Source organism: Suncus etruscus, chromosome 15 (genome assembly GCF_024139225.1).
Source record: "Suncus etruscus isolate mSunEtr1 chromosome 15, mSunEtr1.pri.cur, whole genome shotgun sequence".
Taxonomy (NCBI): Eukaryota; Metazoa; Chordata; class Mammalia; order Eulipotyphla; family Soricidae; genus Suncus; species Suncus etruscus.
Window position 1 is genome coordinate 75,016,503 of NC_064862.1, and position 12,575 is coordinate 75,029,077.

Consider the following 12,575-nt stretch of genomic DNA (forward strand, 5'->3'; position numbering starts at 1 on the left):
TAAAATTTAAAAAAAATAGTAAAGGTGTGACAGTGACAATCACCGTTGTTTGCATAGGCCCCAAAAATATGGAGAAAACGGGGGAAAAAAAATCCTTGGCCTGATTACAAGAAGGCCTCACCCCAGAAGTTTATTGGCATAAGACCGACTCTGGGCTCCAGGCATACCAGTCTGTCCAACCCGAGTCATTCTCTGTGGTCCCGGTGGAACTTTTTCACACTTTAGCTGTTGTTGGTATCAGGTTCCTATATTTAAAGATTCTGGAGTCTATGCATTTCTTTTTTTTTTTTTTTTTTTTTTTTTTTTTTTTTTTTGGTTTTTGGGTCACACCTGGCAGTGCTCAGGGGTTATTCCTGGCTCCAGGCTCAGAAATTGCTCCTGGCAGGCACAGGGGACCATATGGGGCGCCGGGATTCAAACCGATGACCTCCTGCATGAAAGGCAAACGCCTTACCTCCATGCTATCTCTCCGGCCCCTAGTCTATGCATTTCTTTTATCGAAGTCAGGCTGATGTGGAGCATCCTCTAGTTTCAGCACACCAGTAGATGCGGAGCAATCTGCCCTGCAAGCAGGTTGTTGCTGAGTCATCAAACCGTGTTGGTCCTGTGCAAAGCAAATGCCCTTCCCGATGCATATTGCTCCAGCCCCTATAAGAATCTTAGGGAAGTCTCTGCCAATAACATTTCTTTTATTTCTTTTTATATTGCAGGACTAGAAATCAAAACCAGTTCTCATGCCTGCTGAGCACGTGCTTTAACCCTTTGCTGCTCCTAGGAAGTCCAATTCCATTTGTTTGTCTTGTTTTGTGACCACACCCTGCTGTTCTCAGGGGTTTACTCCTGGCTCTGTACTCTGGGATCACTCTGAACAGGGTCTATTTGCTAGAGATAAAAGCATGGGTTGGCTGCCTGCAAAGCAAGCACCTGCCCCTATACTATCTTCCCAGTTCCATTGCAAATGGATCAGTCTCCCTTTTAGAAGGAGCAAGGTTTAGGAGCACAATCAGCAGTGGTGCACAGAAGTTACTCCTGGCTCTGCTCTCAGAAATTACTCCTGGCAGGCTGGGGAGGGGGGAACCATATGAGATGCCGAGGATCAAACCCAGGTTGGAGGGCCCAGAGAGATAGCACAGTGGCGTTTGCCTTGCAAGCAGCCGATTCAGGACCAAAGGTGGTTGGTTCGAATCCCGATGTCCCATATGGTCCCCCGTGCTTGCCAGGAGCTATTTCTGAGCAGACAGCCAGGAGTAACTCCTGAGCACCGCCGGGTGTGGCCCCAAAAAACAAACAAACAAACAAAACAAAACAAAACAAAAAACCCAGGTTGGCTATGCGCAAGGGAAATGCTCTCCCAACTGTGCTATCGCTCCACACACACACCCATCTCCTTTCTGGAGTTTTTCTGCATCAGAACATTATATCATGACCTTATCATCCACCCCTTCGTTTTTCTCTTTGCCTAGTGGTGACATAAACTTTCGAAGTCCATCAATCACCCTGAAAGTATCATGCCTTGTTCATGTTGAGGCCCTAAGTTCCAACCCAGCTACATATATAAAAGTAAAATATTCAGGCACGGGGCCGGAGAGACAGCATGGAGGTAAAGTTTGCCTTGCATACAGAAGGTCAGTGGTTCAAATCCCAGCATCCCATATGGTCCCCCGAGCCTGCCAGGAGTGATTTCTGAGCTGGGTGTGACCCCCCCAAAAAAAAAATTCAGGCGTGTGTGTGTGTGTGTGTGTGTGTGTGTGTGTGTGTATGTGTGTGTGTGTGTGTGTGTGTGTGTGTGTGTGTGTGTGTGTGTGTGTGAGATGCCACAACCTGCGCTCAGAAATCGCTCCTGGTAGGCTCAGGGGATCATATGGATGCTGGGAATCGAACCCCTGTTCATCCCAGGACAGGAGCGTGCAAGGCAAATGCCCTACCGCTGTGCTATCTGACCCTAAGTCTTTGTTTGTTTGTTTGTTTGTTTGAAATTATCTCCCAAGAAAACTACACTATGCAGGAATTCTGGTTTAATTCGCTTCGAGATTCTAACACTTTCAAGGTTCTAATACTGGAGACCTTCCCAGATCCCTGCCCAGGATTTCACCCACTGTGGGAACCCAGGAGGACCTGGGAATTGCCTCCACTCACGTGCCAAGGCAGCTGCCCCGCCCCTCTGCTGGAACAAAAGATGGCGGCGCCCAGGGCGGCTTCATAGAAAGGGCAAAAAAACCAACGAGAAGACTCCAGCTCGCTAGAGCGTCCACACCACCGCGGGTCTGCGGTTGCGTCTTGGGAAGGCGCGAATTCTGGGGCTACGTGCTGGTCCTCCTCCCCACTATCTTTTATGGACAAATTAAAGCTAATTAAAAAAAAAAGTTAGCTAATATTTCCGAGACGGCTTCTGTCTTTAATTGAGCTGCTTGTCGTCCGCCCACCCCACCCCCGAGATCCGCGGGGCGTTAAGAGTGGGTGACAGGAGCTGGAGAGATTGCATGGAGGTAAGGCGTTTGCCTTGCATGTAGAAGGTCGATGGTTCGAATCCTGGCATCCCATGTGGTCCCCCGAGCCTGCCAGGAGCGATTTCTGAGCATTGATCCAGGAGGAACCCCTGAGCGCTGCCGGGTGTGACCCCCCCCCAAAAAAAAAAAAAAAGAGTGAGTGACAGTTCAGGCTGGATTTTTCTCCCCTGATGTTGCCTTCCAGGCTCAACCTGTCGGGGTGTCGGTCCAGCCCCCATCTGTGGGTATCCCCAGCACCCACAACAGAGCCGTCTCTTGGAGCTACAGATGCCCAATGGGCCCAGCCTACCGCATGCTGATTCCACCGCAATCACGCGCCCCAGGATTAAACCAAGGGAATCCGGACCCCCCCCATCCCCCAGGCCCCAGGGGCAGATGAGCCCTTGGCTGCCGCCCCTACAATTTCCTGCAGACCCAGCAAACAAAAGGCTCGGAAGAGAGGCGAGGCGAGAGGCGAACAGGCGCCCTTCCTGCTGGAACCGCTGATGGTGCAAAATGGGCCAGAGGAGACAGATGCGAATTCAGGGTTCCTCCTATATCATCAAGGGGGGGCCGGGCCCTGGGTCCTAAGGATCCAGAGAGTCCCGGAAAGCCCCAGACAGACCCCTTAGCTTGAGAGTCCCGAGTTCCACTGGCTCCCATCTGGGGTGATGTCAATGGAAGGGAATGGAGGGGGTGTGAGGGACACTGGGGTTCAGGTGAGCTCTTGGGGCCCCTCAGGCTGGAATGTGGGGGCTGGGGAAAGCCTGAAGCCCCACGTCATCTCCTCTGGGCTCTGCCTACCAACTCCCTGGCCGACCTGCTCTCTCTGTTGCCGCCCCACCCAAGCCAGATTTCCTGCCAGTTTTGGCCCAGCTAGGGCCCTGACAAACTCGCCAACCAGCCCAGGAGGCTCTGGGGACCTTTAGGACCCTGGGTGTGCAGCTCTATATCCCAGAGAGCCTGTACCCTCTGAAAACCCCTTCCCGCATCCCTATGCAAGACACAATACAGAGAACTGGTCCAGCGGGTGGGGGTGCAGACATGGCCGGGCTGGGCCTCATATCCTGTCAGGCGGCCAAAGGAAGAGAGGAAACAAAGGACTTCCCCCTGCTGGACAATGAGCCCCCCACGCCCCTCTGGGCACCCCGAGCCCCCGAGCCCCCTTCTCCACCTCAGGCCTGTTTTCTGCCCTTCCCTGTCACTTTCCTGTGATGGCAGCCCAGCCATCTGAACCCTCCTGGGGTTCAGATCCCTGATCCTTTGTCACAGCTCAGCGGCCTTGTATCCTAGCACCAGGCCAGTGCGATAGTACATCGGGGAGAATTCATGCTTTGCACACAGCTCACCCAGGTTCGATCTTCATCATCCCATACAGTCCTCTGAGCACAACCAGGAGTGATCCCTGAATGCAGAGCCAGGAGTAAACCCTTAGTGTCCCCAGGTGTGCCTCCACTCCCCGCCCCCTCTCCAAAAAAAGACTAAGAAGACTCCCTGGGATGGTAGGGAGTCTTATATTTTAGGGGGTGATCACACCCAGCAGGCTCAATGGCTGTCCCAGTTAGATGCTCTGGGGGCCATGCACTTATGAGAATCAAATTTGGGGCACCTGCATGCAAAGCCTGAACTCCAGCCTTTTGGCCCAGAAACTCCCCTTTAAGGGCCAGGGACAAGTAAATTTCCCTCAGAGGAAGGGTGTGGGCCTGGGGATGAGGAAGGAAGAGGACTCAGGGACAGGGATGGAGAGATAGCACAAGGGGAAAGGGTGTGCCTTGCAAATAGCCAACCCCTGTTTGGTCCTGACACCACATATGGTCCCCTGAATTCTGCAAGGAGTGAGCCCTGAGCGCAGAGCCAGGAGTGAATTCTGAGTGCAGAGTCAGGATTGAGCCCTGAGCACAGAGCCAGCAGTAATCCCTGAACACAGAGCTAGGAGCCAGGAATGATTCCTAAGTACAAAGCCAGGAGTGATCCCTGAGCACAGAGCCAGGAATAAACTCTGAGCACAGAGCTAGGAGCCAGGAGTGATTCCTGAGCACAGAGCCAAGAATAAGCCCTGAGCACAGAGCTAGGCGTGTTATCTGGCATTGAGCCTATTGTGCTTCCTGAGCACTGCTAGGCATGGTGTACCCTCACCCCTACAAAATAAAGACCTGTTGGAGCTAGAGTTAGGGGCAGGACTGAAGGTTGGGGCAATGGGTACAGCAATAGTTCTGAGCTCCGCCTGGAGGAGAGGGTCTAGTTCTCCCCAAGCCTTCCTCATCTTTTTTTTTTTTTTTGGTTTTTGGGCCACACCCGTTTGACGCTCAGGGGTTACTCCTGGCTATGCGCTCAGAAATCACCCCTGGCTTGGGAGAACCATATGGGACGCCGGGGGATCAAACCGTGGTCCGTCTAAGCTAGCGCTTGCAAGGTAGACACCTTACCTCTAGCGCCACCTTTCCGGTCCTTCCTCATCTTTAAACGCCACCACAGTCACCTGTTCTTATCCAATTGAGCTCCCTAGGCTGCTTCCAATCTTATTTTTTTGGGGGGAGAGGGTCACACCCGGCAGCACTCAGGGGCTACTCCTGGCTCTACGCTCAGAAATCGCTCCTGGCAGGCACAGGGGAACCATATGGGATGCCGGGATTCAAACCACCATCCTTCTGCATGCAAGGCAAATGCCTTACCTCCATGCTCTCTCCGGCCCCTGCTTCCAATAGTATTTGTGTGTGTGTGTGTGTGTGTGTGTGTGTGTGTGTGTGTGTGGTTTTTGGGTCACACCTGGCAGTGTGCAGGGGTTATTCCTGGCTCCAGGCTCAGAAATTGCTCCTGGCAGGCACGGGGAACAATATGGGATGCCGGGATTCGAACAAATGACCTCCTGCATGAAAGGCAAAAGCCTTACCTCCATGCTATCTCTCTGGCCCCCCAATAGTATTTTTATTTCATTTTAACTCGGGAAGATGGGGTAGACGAGAGGGTGCTCAGGGACACTCCTGTGAGAGGAATCTTACCCAGGGCTCCCGCAGGCAAAGCATGTGCTCCAGCCTAGGGGCCAGACCCTCCCGCCCTACAGCACCCTATCATGTGGATTAAACACACACAAACAGACAAAAACACTTGCATACAAGTGTGTGTCTGTGTGACATACCCAGGGCTTGTGACAGGGATGCTCCACTGGTATGTCTATGGGAAGATGCTGCTCAGAGCTCAAATGTAGCTTAGGCCTGACAGCACTGGGGGCCACAGGCCTAACCTGACATTCAGGGTAGGGGGAACAGTAGGGCCAGGAGTGGGACTCAGGCCCCCAATACCACAGGAATTTGCTCTACCATTTGACCTGCCTGTCTGGTACCTAATGACGATCATTTCAGGAGAAGGGGCCATACCCAGCAGCTCCCAGAGGGAGCTAGCATAGTGCTCCAGGGACCAGAGGGTGCTGGAGATCAGTTCAGGATTGGACACTTGTAAGGCAACACTTTATTTGGAGGGAGGGGTAGACTACATCTGGCAGTGCTCAGTTTGCTCTGTGCTCAGAGATCACTCCTGGTGGGCTCAGGGGACCTTCTGGGGTGCTGGGAATTAAATCTAGATCGGTCATATATAGGGCAAAGGCACTTGCTACTGGTTGTACTACCTTTCCCTTTGATTCTTTAAATTTTTCAATTAATTAATTATTATTGTTTTTTTGGGGGGTGTTGTGTATGTAAATATTTTGGGGGATTACTTTGTTACTCACCCTAAACTGATTGGTGATTGTGCCCTACCCTAGGGCTGGCATTCTGCCCCCACCCTAGGGTAGTACCTGATTCTGCTTCCACCATTGGTTGGTATCTGATCCCACCATTGGGTGGTACCTGACTCTGGGGGATAAAAACAAGGGTCTGTGGAAGGCCGAGGTTTTTTGGCTGGAACTGAAGCTGAGTCTTTGGACTTCAGTCTTGTCCACCGAATAAAGCGAATATTTCCACGAGCCTGACTGTCTGCGAGCTGTTTACCCGCCGTTTCACCTCAGAACCGTCGGCTAGACAGGGTGGCAGACACGTGCTCCGGGCTGGAAGAGAAAGGCTTCATCCTCCATCCCACCATCAGTCAACCTCTTCAGGGGCTGACTTGCTACATGGGGGGGGACCACACTCAGCAGTGCCCAGGGGTTACTCCTGGCTCTGTGCTCAGGGATCACTCCTGGAACGCTCAGGGGACCATATGGGATGCCGGAGATGCAACCTGGGTTTGCCACATGCAAAGCAAACACCCTATATGCTATGCTATTGCTCCTGCCCTCCCTATGATTCTTTTAAGATCACACTCAGTGGTGCTCCGGGGTACCCCTTTTGGGAGTTGGGGACCAAGTGGTACTAGGGATCTTGCCTAGGGCCTTGCATGGACTATAAAAGGCTTCCGTAGAAGGCTCCAGGCGTCTCCATTTCTGCAGCGGTGCAGCCTGTCCTATGGGCTCAGAGTTTTTTGTTTTGGGGGCCACACCAGGTGGTGTTCAGTGGTCACTCCTGGCTCTGCACTCAGGGATCACTGTGACATGCTTGGGGGACCCTATGGGATGCTGGGGATCGAACCTGGTTCAGCTGCACAGAAGACAAATGCCCTAGCCACTGCATATCATTCCACCCCGAAAATAAAATTGAGGGAAAAAATGGGGCCGGAGAGATAGCATGGAGGTAAGGCATTTGCCTTACATGCAGAAGGTCGGTGGTTGGAATCCCGGCATCCCATATGGTCCCCCGAACCTGCCAGGAATGATTTCTGAGCATAGAGTCAGGAGTAACCCCTGAGCACTGCTGGGTGTGACCCAAAACCCCCCAAAAAATTGTAAGGGAAAACAATGCTTCTGTTCAGGGAGAGAGCTCCCAAGGGTAGGACACCTGGGGCCACAGATCCCCCACTTGAATCCCCAGCACCCTGAGGACTCCTGAGAATTTTCAGACGATCAACCTCCATTGCTCTCAGCACTGCTAGGAAGTCCCTTCACCCCAAAGAAAGTTAATATTTTGTTAGCTAGTTAGTTTTGGCCACAGCCAGTGGCCTTCAGGGGTTACTCCTGCTCAGGAATCACTCCTGACAGGCTCAGGGGACCAATGAAATGGACCCAATGGGATGAATCCCAATGGACTCAATAAAATCCCAGGGATCGAACCAGGTCTGCCACATGCAAGGCAAATGCCCTCCTTTCCCACTGTACTATTGCTCCAGCCCCAGTTAATATTTAGTTAGATTGCAAAATCATAGCTAATTTCAAATGTTAAGGAGACAAAATAATTGATTTCAAACTTTAGAAAAACAACATATTTGTAATGTGTAGCTGCCTTCCCAACATACACAAGGTGAAATATTCCCGTTTTCCGCCTTTTTCTTAAATGGGGACACTGGCCTTAACTCCATCCACCCCAGTGATTTCACAATTGGGTTTTCAATCCTTTTTTTTTTATCTACAAAGGCTGATTAAACATTTTTTTTTGTTTTGTGAGAGGACAGAGAGAAAGTACAGTGGGTAAGGCATTTGCCTCGCGTGTGACCAATCTGGATTTGATCCCTGACACTCTATATGCCTCTCCTTGCTCCTTTTAGGAATGCGCATGAGCAGTCAGGAGTAAGCCCTTAAATAAAGATATTATTTAATAACATCTTTAATAATAAAGATACTATCAATATTTAATAATATTTAATTAAAAAAGAAATAAGCTCTGAACTACGCTGTTTTTTTTTTTTTCCCAAAAAAAAAACCTCAAAATACAAACACAGAGACTGAGTGATAATACAGTGGGGTTGGCATTTGCCTTGCATGTGGCCAACCCAGGTTCTGTCCCTAGCATCCCATATGGTCCCTGAGTGGAGTCAGGAGTAGCTTCTGAGCATAGATGGTGTGACTCATAAATAAAAACAAAAAAACAAATAAGCCCTTGTTTCTTTGGTCACTGAGAGTTTCTGAGAGTCCCTTTGCTCATTCATTAGCACATCTATTTTTTGGGAAAAGGCAAAACCTCTATCCAATTCCCTCAGTAGAGGCGAGGTAAGATTTCAGGCATTTCCGAGGTTCTGGTCCCCTTGCAGACTGTCGAAATTGATAACACACATTAACCAGGACGCAGGGCGGAGCCGGGCTGGCAAGGGGAGCAGAGATTAAACTCCAGGAGCTTCTGAGGAAGGGAAGTGCAGACTGCGAAGTGAGGTGGCCAGATGAGGGGGGCTGGGAGGAGAAGGGGCAGGACCTGGTCTCCCACGTGGTGAAAGGGACGGTTTATTGTGATTCATTACGTATAGGAAAATTTGGGCTCCAAGTCTGTTCAAAACAACTGGAGTGAGATAATGAGCCAAGGAAAAATCCCACCAGTTACCCAAAGGGGTTCTCTGGGTAGCTGAGGCTGAGGGACAGCATGTGGATCTCATGGGGGGACAGAAGGGACCCCTGATTTCTAGCGAGGGTGACAGAGAAATGAGGGAACAAGAACCAAACTGGATTTGAGTCACAAGAGAAGTTTTGATGTGCTGGAAATTTTTTACCTTGGTGGGAAACAAAGGGTAACTAACTGCACAATCTGCAAAAAATCTCAGATGCTTTGGTGGGAAAAGGGCATCACAGGATTGGAGCTAGGGGGTTTTCTGGTTTTGTTTGGGGCTACATCTGCCTGTGCTCAGTGCTTACTTCTGGATCACTCCTGATGGGCTCGGGAACCCTATGGGGTGTCGGGGGATGGAACCTGAGTTGAGCATGCGCAAGGCATGCAATTTGCCCACTGTATTTTCTCCTTGGCCCCATCACACAATCTTTAGGGAAGGGACCACACTGATTGGGGTAGGTTTTGTATCAGATTGTATATGTTTGTTTCGGGTTTACACCTACTGGTACTCAGAGCTTCTTGCTTAGGGATCACTCCTGGTGGTTTTGGGGTGAACTATGTAGGGCCTGGGTTTAAACCCAGGGCACAAGAGCCGGAGTGGTAGCACAGTGGTAAGGTGTTTGCTTTGCGGGCCCGGAGAGATAGCACAGCGGCGTTCGCCTTGCAAGCAGCCGATCCAGGACCAAAGGTGGTTGGTTCGAATCCCGGTGTCCCATATGGTCCCCCGTGCCTGCCAGGAGCTGTTTCTGAGCAGACAGCCAGGAATAACCCCTGAGCACCGCCGGGTGTGGCCCAAAAACCAAAAAAAAAAAAAAAAAAGATGTTTGCTTTGCAAATGGCTGACCCATGACAGATGCGGGTTTGATCCCCGGCATTCCATATGGTCCTCCGAGGCAGGAGCGATTTCTGAGGGTAGAACGAGGAGTAACCCCTGAGCACCTCCAAAATAAATAAATAATATAAATAAATAAAATAAATCCAGGGCACAAAATATGCATAGTCTGTGTTCCAGTCATTTGCTCTCTCTTTATCTCCAACCCAAGCTTTGAGAATTTATGGATATGGACCCTGGGGAGATAATGCAGCAGGTAGGGTGCTTGCCTTGCATGTGGCCAGCCCTGGTTCAACCCCTGGCACTACACATGGTCCCCCAATCCTACCAGGAATGATCCCCGAGTGCAAAGCTGGGTGTAAACCCTGAGCATCACTAGGTGTGACCCCAAAACAATACAACAAGAGCTCCAGGTCTGAAATTAAATTTTGAAATCTCACAAGAGACCAATAATCGCTGACCCAGACATAATAGATGCTCAACAAAGACTTGATTCCTTTCACGGATTCAGTCATTTATCTGATCAGTAGGTAGGAGGAACTGGGGGTGGGGTGGTCTCCTCCCATAACAGGAAGGGGTCTGGTCCTGAGATCAACAATATGGGGTTTGCATGTGCAGTGACCTGAGCTGCCTCTTCAGCCTATCAGGCCACCTACAGCTGTTCTTTTTGCTGTCCTGGCCTCAGTACTACACCCCAAATAATGTGTCAGATGTGTCCTACCAGAGGAGAAGATGCACAGACCCCAGGGCTGGAGAGAAAAGCCTGGGTCCTCCTAAATGCGAATAAGCATGTGTGAGTGGGTCTGAGTGAAGGTATGTGTGAGTGTGTGTGCAAGAGAATGAATCTGTGTGAATGTATTATTTATATCCACATGTATGAGCAGGGGTGCATGTTTATATGTGTGACTGTGTGTGTGTGAATGTATCTGTGAATATGAACGCATCTATGTGAGTAAATGTGTGTATATGTTTGTTTGGGTGTAAATGTATATATGTGAATGTGGGCGTTTTTTGTTTGTCTCTTTGGGTCACACCCGGCAGCACTCAGGGGTTCCTCCTGGCTCTACGCTCAGAAATTGCTCCTGGCAGGCTCAGGGGACCATATAGGATGTCAGGATTTGAACCAACGTCCTTTTGCATGCAAGGCATGCAAACACCTTACCTCCATGCCATCTCTCCGACCCCTATATGTGTTTTTGTGTGAGTGAATGTGTGTGCAAGTGTTTGTGTGTATGTGTGATGTGTCTTTGTGAATATTTATGAATGTGTTTGTGTGAGGGAGAGTGCATATATCTATACGTGTGATTGTTTATGAATGTGAGTTAATGTGTGTATTTGTGTTTGTGTTAGTGAATGTGGGTGTGTGTGTGTGGGTGTGAGTCTGTGTGTGTCAGGGAAGTGGGGGAACTGGACTGGGGGGACTGAGCAGGAGGGGGAGCTCCCAGCTAAGCCTGGTCTGCCTGGCTCCAGCCAAGCCGGCTGCTTCCTGCCCCCAGTGACCCGCCACCCCGGGGCAGGACCCAGGCAGGGCAGTGAGGAAGGGCAGGGGCGTGGGGAGCCCTTGTGGCAGGAAGATAAGTGAGCTGGAACCAGAGGTCACGGCGGGCCTGGTTGTCCTGGTGGGGGGGGGGTACTTGGCAGGCCCCCCAAATAGCCGAGCCTCTTCCTTCCCGGCTCCAGGCTCTGAGCATCTCCAGATTGTGTCCCTCATCCATGCTGTGGGGGCACCTCCCTCGTGCATCCCCTGGCGATTCCTGCAGCAGGAATGGGGGGGCACCCCTCCAACATGGGGACCCTGACATCCAGTCCAAAGGGTTCGGTGGGAGGAGTCCCACTTTTCTGGATCCTCCCCTCTAACTGATGGAATGTGGGGGGGGCTTGCAAAGAGAGGAAGGGCCCCCCAGTCATGCCCAGGGTCCCCAGAGCCAGACAGGAAACAGCCTCAGGAAACCGGCGGGGGGTGTAGCCCTTGAGGTCATGGACAGTGAGAGTGACCACTTGGGGTCCGGACCCACCTGCCTTTAAAAATCATTATTTGGGGAGCTGGAGAGATAGCATGGAGATAGGGCGTTTGCCTTGCATGCACGACAGTGGTTCGAATCCTGGCATCCCATATGGTCCCTCGTGCTTGTCAGGAGTGATTTCTTTTTCTTTCTTTCTTTCTTTCTTTCTTTTTTTTTTTTTTTTTTTTTTGTGGTTTTTGGGTCACACCCGGCAGTGCTCAGGGGTTATTCCTGGCTCCAGGCTCAGAAATTGCTCCTGGCAGGCACAGGGGACCATATGGGACGCCGGGATTCGAACCGATGACCTCCTGCATGAAAGGCAAACGCCTTACCTCCATGCTATCTCTCCGGCCCCCAGGAGTGATTTCTAAGCACAGAACCAGGAGTAACACCTGAGCACTGCTGGGTGTGACCCAAAAAACCAATATATATATAAAATTTGATTTTGGGGTCAGATTCTGCTGTATGGGGCCGGGGGTGAGGCTACCCTCTGCTCCACCGACTCTCTGGTGCGGGAATCGGGGATCGAACCGTTTTCTGGCATGCACAGCCGCCTCTGAGGCTGCTGCGGCGCAGACATCCTTTGCAGCCTTCGCCAACCTCAGCACAAAGCCGGGTTTCCACCCCACCTTGTCCAGCCCAGGCTGCATACACAGAAGACTAAGTTTTTGGGTGGAAAGGGCACCCCCTCACCTAACAATATCATCTCAAGAAGATGGGAGGTCGGGGGTATGGGGGCGCCTAGCTAGCAGGAGGCCTGGGTTGGGCTGCCTCCCGCCCAGCCACCCTAGGAAAGAACCGTCCCCAACCGGGTGTGCATCCCGCTGCAGAACTGGTTCCCAGCGCGCGGGGAGAGAGAGAGAGAAGGCGTGCGTGGTGCGCGAGGGGCGCGGGGCGCGGGGCGCTGTCTCTCCGC